The 10877-nt window shown below is 40.5% G+C and overlaps 1 pseudogene; it reads left to right on the top strand.

Moving 5' to 3' along the window:
- Nucleotides 1–726: 726 nt before the first annotated feature.
- On the top strand, nt 727–4142 carry LOC144821781 (toll-like receptor 1; annotated as a pseudogene).
- Nucleotides 4143–10877: the final 6735 nt, after the last annotated feature.

The raw sequence follows: 10877 nt of genomic DNA, 5'->3' as shown, positions 1-10877 counted from the left end.
TGGTGCTTGGACTTTCGTCAGGGCGTGACCCCCTGGAACATGGGTTAGTAAGAGAATTTCCTTATACTATACCGCGATAAGGGCAGAATGTTCAAGATATAAGGTGTACATTAAAATGATGCATGAAGTGCCTCTATGTGTGCCCTCCAGATGCACTGTTGTTTGATGTTAGGATGTGCTGTATAATCATCAAGTTAAGGAATACACTACAATTTTGGTGGTCAGTGAGATTGAGGTTTCATGTTGTTTGAGTTTGAGCATTGAGGGAGAGTGATTTTGTGTGTACGTGAGTACGTGTGTGCATGTGCATGCATGTGTGGATGTTTAGTGCAGGTATGTGGGTATGCAGAGGGTTGAGGTCATTCATTTTCTCTGCAGTAATTTGAGGCTGGTGTGTTGGGATGTGCAGGGTGAGAAAGACCTTTTATTACGAGTGTACATGATAGTGGGGTCTGAGGTGTTATGGGTGTACAAGATCTGGAGTCCACCAGTGTTGTGGCTGGGTGCTTTGGTATATTGGGGCTAGACTTGGTGTGAACAAAGGTTTTATGATTTGTGTAGTGTGGTGATTTGAAGAAAAATAGGACAATATTCAGAATGCATAATATTCATACTGTTTGAGTAATACTGTATTACTTAATAATTTCAACATGTTTATTTGTATTTTTTCTGTACGAAATAAAGATGAATAATTAATGTAGAAAATCAGCTTTGCAAAAGACAACCATGGAGCAAATTGTGCGCATTGCTGCAAAAGTCGTTCTGATTTTGATGTTGCTTCTTTGCGCAATCTCTCAAAGAGATGCAATTGTTGCCAACTTCTCAGGGAGACAACTTCAAAATGTGCCTCAGAACCTACCATCAAGGACCACAGCCCTGTATTTATCTGTGAATAACCTATCTACACTTCAGCACTCGGATGTCAGTTATATGCCTGGTCTCAAATTCGTAAATATTTCTTATAATCTCATCGAACGACTTGACTTCAGCATTTTTGAACTGTACAGAGTCTTGCAATACTTGGATGTCTCCCACAACAGCTTGCAGTGTTTTACCTGCAGCTCTCTTCATGTTGTTCAGCACCTGAAATATTTAGATCTTTCTTATAACAAGTTTACAACTATGAGCCTCTGTGAGGAATTACATTTTCTTTCTCTTTCAAGGATGAAATATTTGGGGTTGAGTGCAGCAGAGATACATAAATCAGATTTTGATGCAATCAAATATTTGAAACTGGAAACTCTCTATTTGGGGTTAGAGGATCTCTCTAGCTACGAACTGGGAAGCCTTCAAGCTGTAAACACAAAGACGCTCCACATTACTGTCCCACAAAGTGTAATTTCGCGGCTTCCTTTGCTAGATGCCTTCACAACTTCCCAGACATTAGCGCTCTCAAATATTAGGTGTGATGCTCCATGTGAATATCAACACGGTGCCTGCCGCATTGTGTATGCATATGCTGGGGGGTACCCCCCATGTGCAGCCCCCCACCTCGCCTTCACTTCGGGGGCCCGCAGGCATTGTTTTAAGCCTATCCTAATATGGCTGGCGGTGTCTGATAGACACCGCCACCATATAAACCCTTTTCCGCCCCGGCCGCAAGGCGACCGGGGCGGCAAAGCGGCGGACGGTGTTTCCGTCCGCCGCGGTCCCCCCGCCATAGTAATATGGCGGGGGGGAAATGGGTGGCAGGCGAGCATGGATGTCTGGTGGATCGCCACCGCCCCCATGACGGTGGTGATCCGCCCGACATCGTAATGGGCCCCTAATTCTCAGCAACCTCTGAATGCCTTTTGCTAATTTTGGAACTATCCTGCAGTCAGTGTTCAATTCCTCAGTTGAATATTTATATATCAATTCATTGACATTGGTGGCTGAATATTTGTATGTCAAATTTGACTATTCTGACATTATATTGAAGAAATTGGCAATAAAGCACCTTATTAACAACGTTTTCCTATATCATGGCATTTATCCCTATCATATGTATTCCAAGATGGGTGTCGAGAACTTTACATTATCAGACTCAGACCTTATTCATCTCCCCTGTCCACCAGAAACCAATGTATTCCATGTTTTAGATGTTTCTGAAAACAGAATCACTGACAACATTTTTCAAAACTGTAGTAGCTTGGTTCATTTGGAAACCCTTAATTTACGAAGGAACAGGTTAGAAGATCTGGCTAAAGTGAGCTCAATGACTAGTGGTATGATGTCTTTATCAGTTTTGGACATAAGTGAGAATCTCTTATATTATGAGAACGACAGAAAATGTCATTAGCCAGTGACATTGGTTGCACTAAACATGTCATCAAATGGTCTAACTGATTCTGTTTTCGAATGTCTGCCCATTAAAATTCAAATGCTTAATTTGCAAAAAAATCAAATTACGAGCATCCCAAAAGCAGTGAGACTTTTTACATATTTAGAGGAACTGAATATTGCATTCAACCGGCTAACAGACCGCCCAGACTGCAGCCGGTTTAGTAGCCTGGCGAATCTGAACGTGGAAATGAATTCTATTTCTTCCCCATCATTGGAATCCTCACACAAATGTATGAACGTCAATACAATATATGCTGGAAACAATCCATTTGTCTGCAACTGTGACATGAGAGATTTCATTCATCAAGGAAACATGACACCTGCCCGGTTGAGTGGCTTGCTAAGCTCTTACAGATGTCAATATCCAGAAGGTGTCAGGGGAACTTTACTCAAAGATTTACATTTATCTGAGTTATCTTGCAATACAACTCTTTTGATTTTTGTCATTCTAACCAGTACTGTGGTCCTAATACTCTGCCTGGGTTCCTGTGTAGATTTTGCAATGTGCCCTGGTATGTAAGGATGGTGTGGCAGTGGGCGCGAACCAAGTATCGAGCAGAAAAGTTGACCGCCCAAGATCTTGAACGGGATTTGCTTTTTCATACTTTTATCTCCTACAGTGATCATGATTCAAATTGGGTCAAAAACTGCCTTCTACCTAACCTACAAAAAGAGGATGGTTCTATAAGGATTTTGTCAACACGAGAGGCATTTCATTCCAGGAAAAGGTATTATCGAAAATATCATTAACTGCATTGAAAAAAGTTACAAATCAATCTTTGTGTTATCTCCAAATTTTGTACAAAGTGAATGGTGTCAATATGAGCTATACTTTGCTCATCACAGACTATTTAGTGAAAATTCCAATTCCTTGATCTTGATATTATTGGAACCCATTCCACAGTATCTCATACCTGCCAGATATCACAAACTGAAGGCGCTCATGGCACGGAGATCCTATTTGGAGTGGCCTAGGGAGAAAAGCAAACATGGGCTTTTTTGGGCCACCCTTAAGGAGTCTATCACAAAAAGGAGCTTAGAGGGGAAAGAAAACAGGGTTGCCCTCCACTCAAACAACATCAATAACAATGAAACCCTGTCTTATAGACGCAAATAGTGTCAGTATGACATGCAACAGATCAAACTCGTATCTGTGTTTGCCTTAGCATTACCCTCATATCTATCATATTTATATGGGTATCTACTGCAATGCGTCAGACACCTGAAACTCTTGAAACTTTAATTTTTATAAAAGCCGGGAAGAATGTTAGTATATTGGTTAACATCTATTGACAGTCAAACAGAGCGTCACACAATGACTGAAAACTGAGTCTATCCAGTATTTAACCCAAAAGTATTTCAAAAGTGTTAAAGCAAATTCAGCAAGGAAATCATATGTCAAAAAAATGTGACGAAATGAATGACACCTCACAGGAACACCACCCTCGGGGTAACTGGCGAATATTCACCAGACTGGGCCCCTTTTCTCATCACTGGTTGTCATTCAATTCAAAAAATAAAAATAGTGTCCAAACAAAACCAAACAGTGAAAGTGCATAGAAGCAGAGCCCTTTGACACTGCTGGTGACAGTGTAATTAAAATCAACAGACACACCAATTCACAACCAATTGTATTCCTATTATTTAGGCTCATGGCACGGAGATCCTATTTGGAGTGGCCTAGGGAGAAAAGCAAACATGGGCTTTTTGGGGCCAACCTTAAGGAGGCCATAAAAGTCACAATTCCTACATCTGAACATGTGATAGAAGACCCTTTACAGGGTAACCAAATAGACAAGCTGGATTTAGACAACTGATGATGCACAGTGCTAATCTAGACTAGGTGTTCTGGGATCATTTGATTGAACTTTTACATTCTGTGTTCACATTGTTGCCTACTCAGGGTATTAAAATGGTTGTGCTGTTATTTTTATTTATTTTAAATACAATTTAACATTTTCCATGGAGGAGGTCATGGCGAGTGAGTTGGGGCATGCCAAGCTTCATTGATCAGCACAGCCAAAGTCTCCAACAGGAATGCTGGACCCGGCTCTTCAAAATTCACGAGATGGGTGTGGCACATAAAAGCAGTGAGTCACTTTAATCAGACTATTTCAGTTATCAGGGAATCACTGAGAGCATAAGGAGGCTCAGTCTAGTCATGCTTTTTAGACTATTCGCTATGCCTGGAAAACAGAGAGGTATCCAGGGTTTAGTATAAGTGCATAGAAGAATGCCAGCTTATCGGTAAAGTTGGAGGCAGGTTCATGAAAGAGGGAGGTGTAGATGCAAGAGCCACAGTGCCACATGGCACCATGTCATGGGTGTCACCTTGCACCAGTCTTGGCTTTTCAGCCAACACCACTTCTCGTGGTGGAATTTATAGCCTATAGTTATAATGGGGAAAAGAAAACTACAAGTTCCAGAATTCAAAGAACTGTGGGTTAAGAAGCCAAAATTGGCCGGAGGACGCCTGGCATTAGAGGATCTACAAATACGAGGAAAAAAGAGAATGAGAGGTGTAAAACAGACGTGATGAGGCAGGGGGAGGATAACAGGGGAAGAGGAGATGGCCAAGGCTCAGAGCGGCGCTGGGGCAGAGGTTTAAAGCTAGGCGATTAAATAATAGCTTAAAACAGTATCTACCGCCCAGTACACTGTGCAAAATTGATTAAAAGGGGCTCGGAAAGTGTTATACCCCGGCCCCCAAAATGCTTGTCACTGTTGTGGTTAACGTGTAACCGAGGGCAGCCTGTGAACTGTCAGTTATATGAACCTGGACCCAGCAACATTGTGGGGCCTCTGCAGCTGGAGTCAGCAAAAGACACCTCCCTGCAAACACTCCTGTAAAACTAGCAGCAAAACGGAGCAGCTTGAGATTATGGTACATCTGCAATGTATTCCTGACAACATATTATGCAAGATTCTGTCTGTTTCTTTGAAACGTTTATTCTTTGCTTATCGCTTTGTTGTGATGCTTGTTGAAAAATATGTAATTAAACGATTGTTTACATGGGCACAACGCTGAGTGAAAGGAATGTCTGCTGCTCTACAGAGATGGCAGTGTCAGTCCAGTGGTTATTGCATTCGGACGCCACACACAGTGATATCTTAAGGATTTTGTGGGCCCTGGACCAAACCTATTTGGGGGCCCGTGTCCAGGGCAGGTTTGAATTTGATTCAATTTCAGCTCTTTCATGCCATCTTTGGCCAAGTCACTGACAGTGCAAAGAAATCTGTTTATTCATTTTTCGAGGTCATCAGGCAAGACTCTCTGCAGAACAGAGGTGGCTCTATCAGGAGGCCCTGGGCAAGAGCCCACTTTGCCCATGCCTTAAAACGTCTCTGGCCACACACGAAGTAGAAGATCTGTTTCTGTGTCACGTAGAATGCGATGAATTTCTAAAAATTTAGATTTTATGCATGTTCCGTATTAAAAAAACACACAATAAAAACCTGCCTACCTAGTATAAACCATAACACCAACCCTTAAATTACAGTGATGTGAAAAGTGGTGATAATGAAAATTATGCAATCAAAAGGCACCTCTCACGTAAGATTATGTGCATGAAAGAAAGCAATAACAGACTACTTGGGAGTTCACCTTCAACTAGAGAGTAATATTGCCACTGAGGTTGTACTAGAGGTACCAGCAAGTTAAGGTGGTGGAAGCATGTTTTTGTGTTAGTGAATCAAAAGTTCCTCTAAGAGTATCAGAGTGGTTGGTGGCTGGTGATGTAGAAATTGATGACACAGTAAAGGCTGCACCACACAGTTACAGTATGTGCATTTTAGAAATAGAATCCCTTATTTGCATAAAGCATGCAAATGAAACCTATAAATCGGAGTTTCTCCTAAGGAGCTGAGAGTTCAAGGTTCCAGGGTGATGGAAATTCGCCGCCCAAGTACATATTGCTAAAATGGGCCACATTGTCCACTTTAGAGCACAGTTTTCACCTACTTTGGCTAGAAACCCGTATTTTCTGGAGGAGCACTGTTGCTATATTTCACAACTTTCAAGGTGTGCCTAGCAAGTCTGATCCTCCCCAGGGTCTTTGGGTTTGCAGGCACCCGCCTGAAAAGAATGTTGATTTTTTTTCTCCCCCAAATTGTTATTTTCAGCACAATTTCCCATAACTTTGCTAAAAAGCAAAAGTTCAGAACATTTAGGTCTGCACATTTCACAAGTGGTTTCCTATTTCAAAATGTATTTAGCATCTTAATTCACTTCTTCATCCTACTTCTGAAATCTTGTATCAGCGTTGAGCTGTCCCATTGCACCTCTATTCTGCCGGATCAGATGTTACTGTCACTAAAAGGCATCTCTGCTAATGCACCTCAATTCTGCCATATGTGAGAGCTAACCCGTATTTTTCACTATGCCCCAATATTTCGATCACCCCAAAATGTACCCCTAGCAGCTTAGCTCCCGTACCTTTGATTTTGAGATCAGAGTCACCACCCTTCCCAACACCTAGCAGCTTAGCTCCTGTACCTTTGATTTTTTGATAAGAGTCACCAATCCTTCCCGACATCAGGCCCAACAATTTAGCAGAGTAGATAGAATTAGTGACTGGGACCACTCAATAACTGAGTGCTAGACCAATATAAACTTGAAGGGGTTTACTACAAAAATCTCAAAATCAGCAATGCAGAGAAATGCAAAATATATGATACAAAAGCTCATGTACAGAGTACATAGTCAGAAATCAGAATTATTCTAAGTTCCAATAATCAACAAAAATCATAAATGGAATGGACAGAGTCCCAGGAGGAATAGAAAAGTAATCTCTCTATAATTGTCAGAATCACAAAGGAAGCCAACATAATCTGAAGTAGAAACAAGAGTCTCTCAATAAAAGGAAAGCATCCTGAGAGAACAAAAATAACGTCTCATGGCTCACCCCCACAAGCAGGAGTTTGTGTACTAATTTTATGAATAGGTAATAAGCAAAAACTGCAAATTCAGAATGATATGACTATTGATAACATATTTGAGCAAATCAGAGTAACGATTGCCATGAGCGTAAATATAACACAATGTAACCATTTCTATGGAAAAATGGAAACTCCATCAGCTTCCTCAGCAACAGCGCAGTCCGGAGATGAAAAACACAATATGAAAGACTCATACATTAGGATATACTTGCAGCCCTACAACAGAATTTCCAACAGAAGTTTTGCTCAGAATGATACATTCAGTTCACAAAGAACGTTCCATTTATAATATATGCTCTCTAAGAATAATAACCAATTTGTTCAGACTGTCTTGTGCTCTGCGTAGACTGTGGGGAGAGAAGACACGAGGAGGGACATTGATTGGGATGGGTAATGAGCAAGAGCAAGATGAGCAGAACACCAAAACAGCATCCATATTAATAAAATGGTGACTGCAAAAATGTGGCACAACTAAACTACTTTAATAAACACACTTCTAAACACCTAATACTCAGTGCCTTTTCAATAATTCATCTGTTATGACAAAAATCATTAGTATTCAAAATTAATTTGCCATCCAAAATTGCACATTTAGAAAAAGCTTTGACACATGCTTCACCACCTGCTACTACATTATTGATTCCCATATAGCGCTCAGTCAGTGCATCTTCATATTGACCTGTGGCACAGCTGGTTACTTCAGAACTGGGACCACAAGATGCTCTTCATAAGGAGAATGTCACAGAATAGGTAGAATGGAAATGTGGTAATGTGAGTGCTAATTTTCAGTTAATAAAAATAACATGCTATATTTGAACTGCTGCTAATCCTGAACCGTGTTTACATCGTCTTCCTTCTTGTTTAGAAGTCACCCTAAGTCATGTGATATTTGTTGATTCCGCTTCTAAAATAAACTTTAATAGTTTGACACAAGCTAGCAAAAATGTTCTCAGAGAAAGCTTACTGAATGTACTAAGCCAATGCAAATCTTGCTCATCCTAGTGCTGTTAACATTGTATCAGTTAAACTGTATAGTCAAGACTGTGAGAACGATCAAACTATAATGTATTGGTGGTAGGAAAATCAATTAATGTATTCAATGCAGATATGTTTCTTTTAGACGGTTTACTATTGGTTTAAACTTCATGAATCATGTGTTCCCACCGAATGTATGAACCCCATTGTTCAAAGCCCTATATAAGAGTGTACTTTTCTCTCACAATAGAGCAGAGACCCGTACTCCCATGTGTAGAAGGTGAATCTATGCTAATGTTTATACTTAATTGTTCTTTTACTTATGATGTATATGCTGTGCTGCTAATTAACTTTTTAGTATTGTGTATTTTGACTTAAATACTTACATAAAGCATTAAAAAAGAACTCTTGTCTGTCATTCTCCTTCTTATGTGGGGCCAAATCGATTCTAAAGTGACTGTTCCAATCTGGGAGCACCAAAGTCCAAGCTACATGGACTACACCGCTCCAAGGAATGAAACTGCGGCGCGGGTTTTCTATGGCTTTAGTTAGGAGTTGTATATGGGTTCCACGCGCCAACTGATCTTGGTAACAGAGGACAGTTCCAATTGGAGCTGACCTATGTCTCGATATTAATTGGCTGTAGAACCGGGTACGTTACCTTTATTGTCCAGGCTGTTTGCCCCGAGATTTAAATTGACCAGAGAGATGGGAGGTGCTAACAGAAGAATAACAATGTGAGTATCAATCAAGATTGCATGAAGTAAGCAGTGCATTGCATGTTGGGAGTTGTAGTGAGCATTGTGAGAGAGGAATGCATGGGAAATATTTGAGGATAAATATGGGATGACTTTGACTTTTGGTCTTATTAGAGTTACTTTTTTGTGTTTTTGATGATATTTTTCAAATTTTAGACGAGAGGTACCTTATTATAGAATTTGAATTGGTAATCTTGCCTGTTAGAAGAGGTGTACTGTGAAGCGCTATCAGTCACACCAAGCTAGACGTATAACTTTTTCTGTGGGAATGCATTAAAACGACTTGCCAGTGATTTGCTTCTGAGTGCACAAGGGGTGAGCATGATGATCTATGACTTTTGCTGGTCAAGAGCTCACTTTAATGTGAGAACAAGTAAATCTTTTTTTGGGGCGGAAAAGTTTGTGTTGCCGTAACAGGCAAAAGAGGTAAAGTTGGGAGACATTGATTTGAGTGAGGTGGTGCATCATTTCTCTGCCACACTTTAATTGGAGCATTTGGAGTGTTTTGTTGTTGCTGAGCTATGCTGTGATTTGCTGGTGATTAGAAAACCTGTGTTGTGATAGGGTGACCTTTGGCAGAGATGCACTGGGATTGGTGGACAAGTTACAGAGATGTTGATGCGGAAAGGTTGGAAGCTTGTATTAGAATTACTTGCTATCTAAATTAAAATTGGGAATCCTTTTTAAAAAAAGAGAAAGATATGTAAATGAAGAAGAGAAGTTTCTTCAAGAAGGTATCCCGGCTAGGGAAATGGCTGCGAAGAAAGGGTTACATGCGTGCATCTGGCTCATGCAATGGCAGGAATATACAGCTAGAGATGTGGAATTACGATTTCCCCTGAGTGGAACCTTCCATATCCCAAGAATAGAGAACAAAAATATATAAGTTCAAGCCGCAACCTAGACCAATTCAATTTGAGGATGTAAATCTTTAGGAGCAGATAGTGAATGACAAAAGAAGAGAGCAGTCTGAATAAAAAATTCGTAGTAGGGCCCGTTCATGGAAAAAGTAGCAAGAGGAAGAAAAGTAGAGAAAATGGAGCTAGGAAGTCATTGAGACTGAAGAAGTTTATCCTTTAGGGTCATTAATCTTTGCCAGGCATTTTCCTCTATTCTGTTGCATGAAGAGAGCTAATATCTCTCCGCATTTCAGTTCTAAGAGAAAACTCTTGTGTGGTGTCATGCTACACAAGGGTTTACAGAGAGTTTCTCCTTGTTTAATCAAATTCTTAAAAATAATTTAGAGACTCTAACTCAATATATCGCTGATCTATTGATTGCCTCAATGACAAAATGTTGTGATGTACTTAAGCTGTCTCAGATCGGCTGGGACTGCATACCTTTATGATGCACCTCGGTTCCATTGTGATGTCACGTTGCTTGGGGACAGTTTGACAGTTTGTCCAGCTGTGTCTGGCAAAGCTGCATTGTGGGGTTTGTTCTCTGTGGGATAAATATTCCTCAACAGAAAAGCCGGTGTGGTGTCTTTGTTTATTGTAACACAAAAGAGGTTTGTAAACAAGATCCCATTGCATAACTAAACCACCTAGCTGAGAATGGACATAAGGTTTCACCTGAGAAGTTACTGCACCTTCAGGAGGAATAAATGTACTTGGGTCACCAAATATCAAAAGAAGTGAGACGAGTGTCTCATGAACGAACAGAGACACTCCTTAATATGAAATTCCCAATTACTCAGAGCGAAGTGAGAATGTTTATGGGAATGGTTGGTTATTGCCAACAAGGGATGTCAAACTTCTCTTTGCTTGCGAAGCTATTGATTAGACTGACACATACTAATGTCAATGACACGATACCAAAGGAACATGAATGCATAGAAGCCTTTCAAGAGCTGAAAAATGTACTTTGCCCTGCACACGC

Source organism: Lissotriton helveticus, chromosome 2_2 (assembly GCF_964261635.1).
Source record: "Lissotriton helveticus chromosome 2_2, aLisHel1.1, whole genome shotgun sequence".
NCBI classification, from domain to species: domain Eukaryota; kingdom Metazoa; phylum Chordata; class Amphibia; order Caudata; family Salamandridae; genus Lissotriton; species Lissotriton helveticus.
The sequence above is the reverse complement of the archived record's forward strand: the minus strand, read 5'-3'. Positions and strand labels throughout refer to the sequence as shown.